We start from the raw sequence: 15,099 nt of genomic DNA on the forward strand, positions 1-15,099 counted from the left end.
TGGACAGAAGGAGGAAAAGTGGGATGAGGGTGTTATCAATGTACTTTCCATCGAGCAACTAAAAAAAAACCAAAACATAGTGGATATTAATTCAAGTCACCAAAAAAATGGAGGTATACCAAATGTTTATCAGACCCAAATATAAAAAATATTATTGAGTAACATAGCAGCATAGATAATACAGAATCTGACATTTCCAACCTGGAAATATTGAAAGTAAGCAGATTTAGACGGTACATGCGGTCATGCCAGGGAACAAATAAATAAAAGAGTAGGCAGCATTAAATATAGTGACATACTGTGCAGCGACCTGGAAAAAAGGAGGCCAGACCCACTGAAGGAGGTCATGGATGTACCCTCTGCCAACCCGATGAGCTCATCTCTGCCTCACTGAAGACGGGGTGGTGACTTCACGCCCAGGGTACAAACTATTCACTGACCAAATGGCAGGAAGCATGTCACCACTGAAGCTCTCCTGTTTGGCAAACGTGCCCTTCCCTCCAAATCTGAACATTTGGTTCCGCTCAGTGAGCCTTTGGAATACTGAATTACAGCCTCAAAGACATGAGTCAGACATTAACTGAAGAAGTGTTGTTAGTAACATATATTTATGATATTATTAGCACTGTGCGATAATTTAACATGCAGCTTTGCTTTTTCTGCATGAAAGCAAGCATTGATGCTTTGTTTCCCGTTACTCATTTGTTGGCATGTGGGAATATCTGAGTAAGTCCAGGTGGCTCTGGACTAAAGCTCTGCTCCCTACAAGATGAGTCTCTAATATCCTGGATGAAAGCTGTGAAGTCACAGTACTGAGGTCCTGCCATACACCTGCCCCGGCCCGATTCAAAGAAAGCACTTGGAGTTGCTTCACTTCATAATGAAATCAGACAGATTTTGTCTACTGAAATGATCAATTTCATCCATGTTCGATAGTGCTCTGTTAAACCGACGATCGCAGGGCACTGGAACTGATCCCAGCCGACTAGATAAAAGTGGAGTACATCCTGAACTGGAGGTTAGAGTCACCCATTCAATTCAAAAACATATTTTTTGTACTGCAGGAGGGAATGTTAGTATCTGGGGAAAAAACAAAACCCATGCATGTACAGGGAGAACATATATGCCTCACAAGAATTCACCATTGAAACAATTTTAAAGCCACTGTGATTTGTTTAGCCTTTATCTGTGATGGTAATTCAAATTGCTCTGTCGTGTCATGATCTGTTACAGTGATTCCCCACCTGGTCTCCTTCTCACATTGTAGGGTCACAACAGATCACAGCAGGAATCTGCCATTTGCACAGTGGTCACAAGTTCAGAGACTGACATCCACATGCACTCCTATTACACCTACAGGCCAACTGAGGGTCACCGATATGCCTCAAGTGCATGTTTTTGGACCATGAGAGTGCCAGGAGAAAACCCCAAATATAGAAAACATGCAAATTCCAAACATTCACCAAGCCTAGACTTGGAACTATTCCACCATGAGGTAAGAGTACTAACCAACATTATAACTTCAAGTGAGTAAATGACAATTTTTGAATGTTCAACTTTTTTTACTTCTTATTTCATTAAAAAAAACAACACACAATTTCTTTTCATTGGGGCTCCAAGGTGCAAATTAATAAATACAAACAAAAAAAAATGTGATTCAGATGTTGAGCTGTGCATGTACATTATAAACAATAATGAGGAATATTCAGAAAAACATTTTTAAGTAGGCTGAGCCTGCTGCACCCTCACTGGTTGTATCATGACAAAAGCTTCTTTAAACTAATGTTGAATATGTATTTCAGAATACCGTTCCTCACTCGCTCCTCTGGCTTGTAACAATTGCAGCAGAGAAAAAGCTCCTCAGACTGCTAAGCCATGATTGGACAACTGTTGTTCAGTAGTACATTATCGCCAATCGTTTTTACATACTGTATACTCTTTGGCCAAATGAAACACCCTAATGTGTCATAATGTGGTATTAAAACAGACTTTTTCTTCCACTACATTTTATATAGAATAATTATTTTTTTACATTCAGCTATAATTTATACAACAGCTTGCAAGATGTTGAGTGGCAACTTCATGAAACTTGAAAAACATCAATCTTGCAAAACCCCTTAAAATGTCAACAAAATGGTTTAAAACATTTTTCCCCATATAAAAGTAGACTATTAGTCAACCTGTAGTTTTTGCCTTGTTGTCATCTTTCAGGGTTTTTAATTCTATACCCACTCCCTGTTCTCCATTTTCTCATTTACATTGAATTTAAGGATGCGCTTGCCATTTCTCCCAGGGTCTGTCTCTGCTCGTATTTAATAAGCGTCTGGCATGATGCCAAGTCTTTGCTAAAAAAAAAAAATGCTGTTATTAAGGGATGTGCCCAATTAAACAAAGGAGAAAACAGACATAATGTGGCACAGGTGTTTAGTGCATTCATTTGAGTTTTACACATGAGGTAACAAGTCATCATGCTTCCCACGGTGATCTTGCTCCCACTGCTGGGGAAGGTGGCGGTATATTGAGACTTAACGTAATTGTACATGCCAATTATGTTTATCGAGCTCTGTAAATAAATACACCATTGCTGCCGAGGCTTGAGGTGTGAATATTTCAGACTCAAATTCATAAATGCTTTTTGCCAATAAAGATATTGGTGCAGCTGTGTTTGTATTTACAGTTTTCCACTTCAATGACAAGAGGGTTTACAATGGATTTGCCTTTGCAAAATAACGATGTGCGAGATCCTGCTTATATCCTGTCAAAAGAAAGTCAGTCTTTTAGGCCTTTTTCTTTCATAAACATTTGTGTTACACAATCCCATAAAAATGGAATTCTTTCACAGCTGACACATTCATATAAGTACAAAATGAATTGAATAAATACAAAAATAAATAAACAAATGGGGTCAAACAAGCTGATGATTCCATGAAAGGTAACTTATTGTAAGCGCACGCGCGCACGCACACACGTATGCACCCACACCATCCAATGCTGAGCATCTATCAGTTAGACAGTCTAAATTGTTTTTGCCAACATTTTAAGTGAAATAGATTTCTTGACCTTGTGAAAATGCCCTCAGTATTTAAAGTATCGCTTTGAGTTATGTTCATGATGATGGCTATCAGTTGATAGATGATTTAATTCAAGTACAGTCAGTCCGCGGCTGCTGGATTGAAAATAAAAAACATTCAGCCAGCTCTTATTGCACTGTGGTGTTACAAAGTGAGACATTACAGGCTTACGAGACTCAAATAAATCCAGTCATCAAAATTTCATCTCGGTCATTAAGATGATTCAAACTATTGCCGCGGCCGTGCGTGAGTAAGACATTCACAGCCTTATAATTTATTTTGTTGGACCCATAAAACATTCTTGACTTTCAAGTCTGTATGAGCAATCCTGATGCAGAAACCGCACACAACACTTACACTGCTATATATTATATTTGGGGTTAATTACAGTGCAATATGGGAATGTATTTTTATTTCTTTTACATTAACACCAACATTTGTAATTTACCAGTAGAAGGACCTATCTACAGAGATGCGAGCCCCAAACCAATGCAATAAATGGATCATTTTCAGTACCAAAATAATACTTATACTAATAATTACCCTTTGGTTTGAAATTTCAACAATTCTTATGTGATGTGGAGTAACTGACTTGTACTTTTATCTCCACTTTTGCCACACACTGGTTTTATTTCCAAATATTTAAATGCTTATCTCAAACCAAACATGCTAAATAGTCTGCATGGTGCTTTAGGCCAACATACATGTTTAAAATATGATTCTCAACATTGAGGTAGTTGTTGTGTGTATGTACGTTTGTGAAAACAGTGCACATCAAACTAGCAACAATAGAAGTATGGTCATTTTTCCATCTACTGAGCTGTGTTATGGCTACTTTTTTTTTTTTTTGCAATTAGCACATGGTATTATGGATTGTGGGACAGAGGTGAATCATTCGATTTTGCTCAGTTTTATAATTTCCCTCTTCCTTTTCACATACAAATTTCACTGGATTCTGAAAAATTCCAAAAGTAACTCAGCCTTGAAATATAAATAATTAACATCTGCACTATTTCAATGAGTGCCTTATAAAAGATGACGAAAACAGAATACAACACAAGGAAAATGATAGTATGCTTTTTGATATGATATGTACGATGGATCGAACGTGGAGCACCATCATTCAAACACCATCTCATACTTAGTATGGCTTGTATTTAAAAGGCATTGTATGAATACAGAGACTGCAGATTTCCCTCTATTTTACCTGTCCATTAAATGTTTTAATGTATAAAAGCTACTCAGATTTGCTGCAATCCACCTACACATATTTATACCAAGAGATGTGCTTTCCCATCACCAAGCTTATGCTTTCAGTCTTTCGGGGGGTGATATCATAGCCCAAAACCAGTTGGCAAGTGCTTTAATAACACCAATGTCACATTTCTGAGAACATGATATTACGACACGAGGACTCACCCACAGTCAGAACTGGATCATGGCACCACCGGGGATGCACTGCTGCGAAGGCCACACTGCATACTGGATGGGCTACCGAGCGGTGATATCCTCCATGACATGTCAGCCGTCCATTCTCCTCTTTCTCCCTCACTCTGCCATGTCCACTCGTGCAGACGGGCAATGACAAGTCCAGTCCTGGAAGATGAGGACATTTTGTTGAGAATGATGCAACGGCAGCAGATTGTGACACCTCCTTTCTTTTTGTTTTCATGGTGTGTTCATATGCCTCCCCCACAGCTTCTCCCACTCACATCAACATGAGACATTGAAGGTAAGTCACACAGGTTTAAAGCAGTTTGGACAGGGTCTCAAAAGGCTTTCAAAAAGCCGTGGACATATATACACCCGTGTGGCAGTGTGACATCTATTCATTATTCAACTTCAAAGAGCCTGGGCTGAAAGTGTGCCAGTATATTCACGTAAGCTTTAATTTGGATCTACATCATTCAGGTTCACATGAGGAGTTCCTCCCCTGGTGGTTTACGACTGCTGCGCTTTTTCACACCCGCAGTTCTGCTTCTTAGAGAAATGGAGGTGAAGAGAATTACCTTATCTATTGATATGTGGTTTACTTAATTCATTCGGGTCTGAATTGCACAGACGCAGACTCATTTTTTGTTTCCACCCCACGTAATATGGCAACTGAGAGAGGGTTAGTCACAACTCCGATGCCTGCCAACAGTCTGAGGTGGGGGATGTTACAAAAATAAACTGGCATCATGTCTTATTCAAATACATCTGAGGGAGCGCTGCTTCTATGAAGGCTTATGCTTCACACAGACAGTCTGCACGCTGCATCAGAACCAGGACTTCATGGCTGAAGACTGTATTTTTAGAGGCTTTACGAAAGAAAATCATATCAGGTTTCGGGGAGTGAACAGCAGGAGTGCCAGAAACCTTTTTTCTGAGGCAGATTGTTGTATGTGTGGAAAAAAAAGAGGCAAATTGCTGGTGACCAAGTAATGCAGTGGGGGTTGTTTGTTTGTGCTGGATGTGCACAAAATTCCAACATGGGCTATTTTCACGAAGCCCTGATTTTCTGTCTAATTCTTCAAGCTGACAGATCTGAAGGCTGACATCACTTTGTAGAAGAAGAAGAATGAAAAGATGAGTATAAATGCTGCTATTTATGAGTTAGTGAAGCTTGTGCAGTATTTTCTTGCCACTGTACAAACGAAAAACAACAACAGCACCGATAGCAGCTCTCCAGTTGCTGTGAGGTACTGTCAAAGATTCGACCTCGCAATGACAGTGTTGTCATTGTGATTTCTGCGTACCACGGTGCTGTCTTCGACATAATGTCACAGAGCCATAAACAGAGGGAAACGCAAGTACAGTTCAACAATCTGCAAAAATGTCATACCCTTCAACAGACCAGTGTGCCGTCTCGGTGCTAAACATTTTTGAAAGGAATCATCTGGAACAACAAACACGCTGGGGGAGTGCTGCCAGCTGGAGGGAGCTGGAACTCACAATGCTATTGTTAGGAGGCTGCGAAGAGCTGAAAATGGCTGGTATTGTCACATGAATGTCATATGCATTCATTAAAAGTGCTGATTTCTCCTTTGGCAAAGAAGTTTATACATCTGAGCTGAGCTAAATACCAAGGATATTTAACTTAAAATGTTTTCCTTCCAGTTTTTAAAACTGCTCCAAAAGGTTATTTTCCACAGTTGTTTTATTTATTATTATAATTTTTTAATCTTGAACCACTTTTGCTTTTCCTCAGGCCGCTGGATAACTGTGTTGTCTCTCCAGTCCAGTTATAATACCCTGACAGTCACTTCAAAAAGGAGAAATCGATGTGGCAGTTTACGTGATGTGTTTATTGCTCATTGCTCATTTAATGGGCTCATCTTGGACAGAAATGCAAGAGCTGCCAATCTGCAGCGGCTGAAGCTGTGGTCTGATATGGTTACTGTCCAAACACCATTGCTTGTGTGGGAAACTCCAAGGTGTTGTGGGTGTATGCAGCTGTAAAACATACAACTATTTCTATGACAAAGTGTAATTAGTGATCTTATTAACTGGAGAATGCAGCAGTCTTTACACAATACAATCCATTGTTGTCGTCACTGACCCATGTCTACTGTATGTGTATATAATGCGAACAATATATGTTAATGGGTGAAGCTCTAGGCATCAATGAAGCAACATCAAAAATACTGCACTATTTGTGAGAGCTCAACCCTGCCCCCAATGGATAAAAGTTGAATTGCTTCAATCTTACATCTTGAACTTGTGTTGAATACATTATCAAATGGTGGCATTCTTGAAAAGGGTGTAGTAGAATTACAAAAAAACCCAAAAAAACAATCATTTAAATAACAGTGAAGCAAACATCATAAGTCAGAAGATAGATACATTCAGCTGAATAAAAAAAAAACCAAAAACCAACAACACAGATATAGGCAAGTACTGAATGAGTAGCCGTCTGGGAACCAAGAAGATCCGGCTTGTACTACTGAACTGAGCCGAATGATGTGGCTCATTAGAAGGAGCCGGAATTCCCATCACCAACCTCAACTGTGCGATGTACCAAGAATACAGAAAGTCGGTCCCATGCCGCAGACTGCCGCAGCCAATAGCACACAATGAGGCATGACAGCCTTTCACATCAGCACGAGTTAACCAGCTGTGAAGGGAACACCTGCCGCTGATTAATAAAGAATCACAACAACAATGCCACATGTGCAAATTGTTGTTCTGATTGTTGAACTAACACCATTAACCCCAAAGAGGTGAAACGTGCAGGTGAAACATTATGTTTCTCCAGTGGTTTTACACCTGTCTTGTACTTGTCCTCTGTGACAGAATGATCAGGACGTGTACAATGTTCTCACTTCTGCCCGGACTGCTGGTTACGTCACAACTTGATCTGTAATGTCATTTTGATTGTTTTTTTTCCAATGCATTTTTACAGTAGTGATTTGTTTAAACTTCTTGTATGCACAACATCTTTGTTAAATCACATCCTAAGTGCATTTCAATTATTTGGTGGATAAAGATATATGTTAAATGTCTGTCATCAGGTCAATGATGCTCTTATGGCAAACCTGGCAATTTTTATAAATATAACAGATGCCTTAAGGTGAAAGAAAATAAAAAGGCCAAACCCTCTGTCTTCATCTCAAGCATCACAAACAAATCAATAGATGAGGGCAATCTCTCTCTCTCTCTCTCTCTCTCTCTCTCTCTCTCTCTCTCTCTCTCTCTCTCTCTCTCTCTCTCTTCTCACACAGATTTGTAAAGCTGAGTCTTCAAAGACGATGCGGGGGCAACTTTCCAAGTTTGTAATCAGTCAGGCTCTGACTTCTGAGCTCCTCTCCTATCTCCTATTTCCCGAGGACCAATAATAACATCATCTTATCCTTGCTTGCTTTGCCGTGGCGTCATTTTGATGTACTCCTCTCCGGTCCGCAGAGGAGAGAGGCTCTCTGGAGATAGTGTGTCCCTGTGTGTCCAATCGCTTGCTTTCATTTGTGAATTCATCGGTCTCTGACCAACTTGTTGAAGCCTCAGAACACTTTTCAGGGATATCTGGAGAACCTTAGAAGACGCTGTAGATCATCATTGATGTTACTGTCACAGTGTACTGGACAAAAAAAAAAAGAAGCTCGCTTTGCCTGAAGGCGTCATTAAATGTGAACTTGAAAGCTGTAGGCATTGACTCAAGCTGGTTTAATTGCTTTTGAAGGACAGCAAGTCGGGAGCTGCTGATCTGTGTAGCCTTTCTCTGATGTTTCGTTTCTTACACAAACTCGGTTTGTCATCAAAATGAACAGGACAAAATGCAAATTAAATCTTTTAGATTGGTTATGCAGATAAATGTTGATCCAAACTGACATTATACAAGAATACGACTATGAAATGACAGAAAGGATTCCTAATCATCCACATGATACATTTTTACTGGATTTTTTTTTACAGAAATGCAAAATATTCTGTACATCTAAAATCTTGTGTAGAAGTAACAATGCTCTGTAAAAAAAAAATCATAATATGACGCAAACTACATTTATTAAGTTTAACATCAATAAGTGACCCAGTTTATATACAGTACTTGGAGAGAATGCTCCATGACTTGGATGAGGAAGCAACAGGTGGTGCCTCATTTATGAAGTTGAAAATGATGTTGTGCTTTGAAGACCAGAACTGCCTCTTTTGTCTTTTCTTCACAAACTTGTTGACCTCCTTCAATGGTGGTCCGGAAATGTATTACATACTGTATGATGTTAATTTGAAATCTTGAGCAATGCTTGCAGTTATTTTGCTTTTCAAAATGTAAAGAGGAGCAAAAGCAAGTGCTTGAAACTAAAATGGGCATTAAAACTATCCAGCATGGATTTTTCTCTGTTTTGAAATTATACGGTTGTAAAGACCTCTCGCAGCTCCCTCGGAGTCCCTGCTATGCCACCATTTGTATTCTGGCCTTGGGTTCGATGAAAGGTCACTGTAGTTTTGTGTTACGGTGCCCCATCTATCCAATTCACACCTGTCAGGCAGTGAGCCTCTTCAAAATTTGATCCTCTCCACATGAAACAAGTGTCTGAATTGAGCAAAGCTAATAATAACTGTGAAGGGAAGGCAGCCACTGTATGAATACTGTGACTGTGTAGAGTAAAACCAGCTGTGTTGTTCACACCTGTGCCTATTTCATTTCTAAAGAACTGGCAGTGTCTGTACAATCTGCGACTAATTCAGTAATAAGTAATCAATTTAGCCATCTGGAAACCTGACGTGTCAGTTCTTGTCTTTTTGCAAGCTTCCACAGCAAATGTTTGATTTAGGAAAGACATTCTGAAGAGTAAAGCATTAAGTACTGTTTCTCACACTCAATTTAGATAACCAAGGCTGTTTTATTTGCAGCAGAATTTGAATAACCCATTAGCAAGGAGAATTGGCCCTGACTGATGGTCCCAGTGCACACGTGGCTGGGCTGTCTCAGCAATTGTAAAAGATTTAAAATCCCCCCAGCTTTCAGGCAGGTCCTCTTTCTGCTGATAACCATGGGGGATAGCACTCTGCAGCCTGCCTTTAACTTATTCTGACTAATTTATGGTCGAGCTCACCCAGGGCATATTTCCACAGCTGGACCTGGTGGCAGGATGAGGCCTCTCGCAGTTATCTGAGCGAAGCGAGGAGATCTGCTGAGGTTTCAACTCAGACCTGGACCTGTCATGTTGGGCCAGAACCGCTTGACTCCTATCAAATACGAGTCGAGGGAGACGTCATCGTAGGAAGACCACAGGGAGGCAAGGATGTAATAATAGCACTGACTCATAGTTACCTTTCATAGTCTTGTTCATAATTTACAAACACAATTCATTAGTATAGATTGTACATGCCATGTATGGGCATTTGAAGCAAATCATAATTTCCGTCTCAGACTAAAGCTTCTGCAAGTTCAATGTACAAGAAATTAATATTAATAGCGCACTCATGGCTTTACAGTATACACAATGCTGAAGCTTTACCATGAACTTGTGCAACAAAAGGGCATAATGAATACAAGGCTGACACTAGTAATAATGATGGGGATGTTTTTAATAAAAGTAGATTAGCACTGTCGACACAGCTTGCTGTCCTCCATTGTTAATAGTTTCCAAAGCAACTTGCTGTCTGTGGGCTCTATGGAGAAGCCAATCTGTCAGGATGAAAGGCTCAGAGCTGCCTATTCTGACAACAGCCCCCCCCCAAAAAAAAAACTGTCATCACCACTTCAAATAAGTACAAATAAATTGTACTTGAGAATGTGAAAGCACATCCATGTTTTGTGATGGTTTATTTGAGGTAAGGATGGTAAGGATGACAACAAACTCAATTTGTGTGTGAATTGAAGAAAATTAATGACTAGAAAAATAAGATACAACCAAAGCTGCGAGTGTAACAGATGTCATGGTGTAATGTTAGATATAAAGATTCCTCAAGTGTTTTAATGAGCACAAACTTGCTCAGTTAAATCTAAATGCATCCTGCTACAATAACTTCTAGTATGAGACATTAGAAAGTCCGACATTGATCAATACTTGCTAAAGAACGACGCATATGAGATGTGTGTTTGGAGGAAGTTATTTGAAGTCCATTCTTGATGTGTGAGAAATAGCCCCGTTTCATTTAGTGTACGTATCATATTTATTTGATGTCTTTTGTTTGGTCTGACATGTGGTGTCTTTCATCACATTTAAGCTCCAGAAGTGATCCATCGACCAGAGACCAGGGAGAGTCCACATTGGTCATAAAGGGGTGATTGAAAAACTCATCTGCCTTTGAAAATGACAAACACTTGCTCCAAACACTTTGCTCAACATGATTACATGAATTTAACATTACACGGCCGAGCCATCAAACGTTATTTCAGCCAACCGACGCACTTGTATTATGAAGGAAATCACACATCCACAGATGTCACAGATGTTTCCCCACCACAGTTATTAAGTTCTGGGTACCACTGTGAATTAGAAAATGTTCCCAGACCTTTGTGCTCCATCAAAATGACATAGAATATCCATCACGACGCAATGCTTTTGTCGACACTAAATCAATACATCACAACCTTTGGAGAGTCTTCAGGTATGATTCATTAATGTTCCCTTCAACTGTTTCAGGAATAGAAAAGAACACTGCAGCATTTTTCTCATTAAAACAGTTTTTTGTGTGTAGGGGAAGGCATCGATTTCAACTACATGTGACATATCATGGACTGTGAACAGGCTTATTATGCCTCGGCATAAGGTCAAAGGTTAGTAGAGAGAGCTACTAGATTCATTAGCTAATTAAAGCACGCTTCCTGTGAGGGAATTTTAGGTGCTGGACTCTCCACTGCACCTTCTTCAACAAGCTCGATCTACTCAGTCCCTTAATGAGGTGGAGACCATGGATCCCACTAATGAAAGGCTCCCCAGTGCCAAAATCTACCAATTATATGCCCTTGTGGAGGGAAAATATATATAATTATGAATGTGATCATCACTAATTAAACCTGGGGGATTGAGCTCAATGCAGTGACAGCTAGCATAGCTCGTAGTGTTGTTTGAAGGAGGAAGTGAAAGGTGTGAATGAAGAAATAAAAGTCACAAGTGACAGCTTCTTTCACAATAAAGGCTTGTTATAATAGTGCTTTTTGGAGGAAAAATCTGAAAGTGCTCAAATATTCAATTTACATTGCAACACTTTTCTATTCATTATTTCTTTCAACATTTATTTGCTTCAGCCATGAGTCAGAGTCAGTGACTTTCTGAGGATGATGGTATGCAAAATGACATACTGGGACACCAGAGGCCTCAGGTTGGAGAGTGCAGCAGCTCCATGTCCAACATGAGGGAAGTGGGAGGCTCCGAGGTGTCAAATAGCCGCATGTGTGAATAGAGAAGTGTGAGCAGAAAAGTATTGGGAGGACAGCATGCCCGCTCAGCACAACCTTCCTTTTGATAAGTAAAGGCTTGTAGAGATATTTCTCATCACGAGGCACATGAACCCGACACATAACAATTATGTTATGCCCATGTATAGTTTGTCTTTATTATGTAAGTAGTCAGAATGCCCCTGTTTGAAGGTTCTCTTTAAAATGATGTCATTAGCTTTGAACTTATAGGTAAAACCCAGCCCCCAGGGGAGATTTAATAGGTTGACATTAATTTGATACATTTGGTAATGAGTCAATTTATTATTATTATTATTATTATTATTATTATTATTATTATTATTATTATTATTATTATTATTATTATTATTATTATTATTATTATTATTATTATTATTATATCTGATCCATGCACATTATCAAATTGCTTATGCTTTATGCAATGCAGTTTTAAAACAATGAGCTCCTAGATTACTCATGTATGGTGTACAGGCACAGCTGTACTAAACATTGAATACATGCTTTAGCACAGATTGCATGATTGTCATTTTTATAGAGAATTACTCTGTGTCAGCTGGTAATCTAACATTCTACATTAAAAGCCCATCTACACCACCATCACCAACATGGACATATTTGTTCAATACCACCATAAAAGCACTGACATTTAAAGAAACGTGGTAAAATGTCAAATAAGCAGTGATGTTGGGTGCATGCCTGATAAAGTTAAGGGTAAGTCAGTAGTCATAAAAACAAGACACCTTTGATATTTTAACAAAAACTTTTATTTTTGGCACTCTTTCTGGCATCTCAAATCACAATTTATTATCATTATTATTAATACTATTATTATTATTATTATTGTTGTTGTTGTTGTTATTCATTCCACTCTGTGTGCATTTAGCTTTGAATTAACATCGACTTTGAGGGCACCCAAAGATGAAATCGACAGGACAGTGTTGACACTGCGAGTCTGTGTCTGCTGACGTGACATTACAGGGGCGTCACAGACTTAACCGAGCTCTGGCTTGGCTGAGATAAAGAGAATGGTGCTGATGGACAGTGACTCTGCACCAACAATACAGTTTCCAAATGGATGACTGTCAGTTCATGGAGACATACATGTACTATACAGAGGCAAAAAATCATACTGAAGAGAGAGCAGAGCCAAGTTAAACTGGAAAGTAATGACAGCTCTGTTTGTACCTAACAAGTAAAAGGTAAGTTCTATGAGGGGACCACACACATTGTTTCAATAACTTAAAATATTATTTTACTACATATAACTTTTGTAAAACACTTGCATTACTCATTTTTTGGAAGGAATGTTTGATAGAACAGATGGCTTTACTTTCTTGTTAGTCCACATCATCTGAGCTGCATCATTACCAGTGAATATGAGTATTAAACCTTCTGAGACTCCTGTCCTAATTAGGAGAACATACATGAGATCTGTCTTTTATACTCTCTTATAGTGAAACACCACAAAGATGCAAGTAGACCAACAAAAATCAGCTTAATGAACACCAAACTAAAACGAAATAATGAGGCTCAGCTGCCTGCCAACTTCACAGATTTAAAGTAATACTCATTGATCTCAGTCGGCCACTCTGCACTCTGTCATATAGGTCAACCAATTGTTTTGCAAGCCCTTGACAGCCAACTTTGAATAATTGGTAGTACAGGTAACTTAAGAATGTGTGTAATGCAACTTTGTTAAATGCATAGTTGTTTGAATAGCAAATGTATTGTTGCTCTTATATTTCTCACCATAAAGAATTACATTACTGCACTACAAATGTGAAGAGACTACACAGATCTGTTTTTCCTGTGTGTTGTTCCTTGCAGAATAAACTTCCTCCCTGGTTCCGTTTCTCTTGTGGAGCACAACAGTTTGCATAAACGTGACCTTCTGACACAATAGTTGATGCATTTTGGCTTCCCGGAAGTATTATTATTATGGATGCTTAATGATCTGATGATGTTGAAATAGGTTGATTTACTAGGATCTAAATCAGCTATGTAATGTATATCTTTGCCCTATTTTGTATTGTGATGTTCTATCAAAAACTGCAGGTATTAGTCAATTTATATTGTTTTGACACATACCAGGAGAAGGTATTTTCTGTCATGGCTTGTACTGTACTGTACACACAGTTAGGCATTTTCAGTCACCCTCTCTCACACAGTGACACATCGCAGTCAGCGTGACATCTCTTCCAACCTAATAGTGATCAATAGCCTGTCGGCTAAAGAAAAGGAAACCTTGCTGTATTTGGGCCCCGATGGGGGGGTGGATGAGGAATACCTGTGTAGGGTAGGCCCACTGTCTATAATGAGCCCCCCTGGGGCTGCGGCATTATATGCGGAAATGGTTCCAATTAGGCCACCCAGCTGTAAAGGTTCCAGGAGGGAAAGGTTGGACAGTAACAAAGTTAGAGAGAGGTTATGAATGGGACTGAGCTACAATCAGGTGTTATGAGCTGCATTCAACCACTGTTCTCTGCTCGTGAACTTCTGCTGCTACTGTAAGTCTGCTGATTGCACAAATCAAAGGTTGTTTTCTTCTTCCCTTAGAGAACCATGGCTGTTTTCCAACTCATGGGGCCTGATTCACGAAGACCTTGTGTGACACTTACAAGATGGCATGTAGGTCACCAACCTCCAAACTCACGCGAAGGCTCAGTTATCCCATGTTTCAATTACTCCCACTACATGGTATTTATTTTCATTTTATTCAACCTGTTCATCCCGTCGGGGACACGAGGCCGCACTACATGATTTAAGATGCCAATTAATGCATACCACGTAAGAAAAAAACATCCCAGTCTGCCCTTCATGATCATGAGTATCATATTTTCATTTTTTTTTTTTTTTTTTTTTTTTTTAAGAAAAGGGGCAACATTATAACTCGTGAATCTCATGACTTCATATGGTTGACACATCATTATATGAGTTTGATGAATGCATCTAATGACGTTAGACCGACCCGCCGATTTTGCACTTTGCCCTTTGGTAAAAGATGAGTACACGCATTAAGCAAGACTAAAGGTCACTGGCTTAGCGCAATCATCCATTTGGCTATTTGGCTGTAATTATATCACGCTTTCTTGAATTATGCACTTCATCATTGTGCCAGAAATATTAGAAAGTGAATTATTGAGGACGGTCTCGACATATGCTCTCCATGGTATCACTGTATAG

General features: G+C 39.3%; 1 protein-coding gene across 8 annotated transcripts in view; it reads right to left on the bottom strand.

The window, feature by feature from the left end:
- LOC308139234 (galactosylgalactosylxylosylprotein 3-beta-glucuronosyltransferase 1) overlaps positions 1-15,099 on the bottom strand; it is a 72,712-nt gene that overhangs the window by 14,945 nt on the left and 42,668 nt on the right. For 7 of the 8 annotated variants that reach the window (XR_013936903.1, XR_013936904.1, XM_080508594.1 and 4 more), the window contains one exon: positions 4,491-4,667. The gene's annotated coding sequence lies outside the window, so the exon portion shown is untranslated. The remainder of the gene's footprint in view (positions 1-4,490; positions 4,668-15,099) is intronic. The other variant, XM_080508593.1, reaches the window with a different exon arrangement.

Source organism: Blennius ocellaris, assembly GCF_963422515.1.
Source record: "Blennius ocellaris genome assembly, chromosome: 2".
Taxonomy (NCBI): domain Eukaryota; kingdom Metazoa; phylum Chordata; class Actinopteri; order Blenniiformes; family Blenniidae; genus Blennius; species Blennius ocellaris.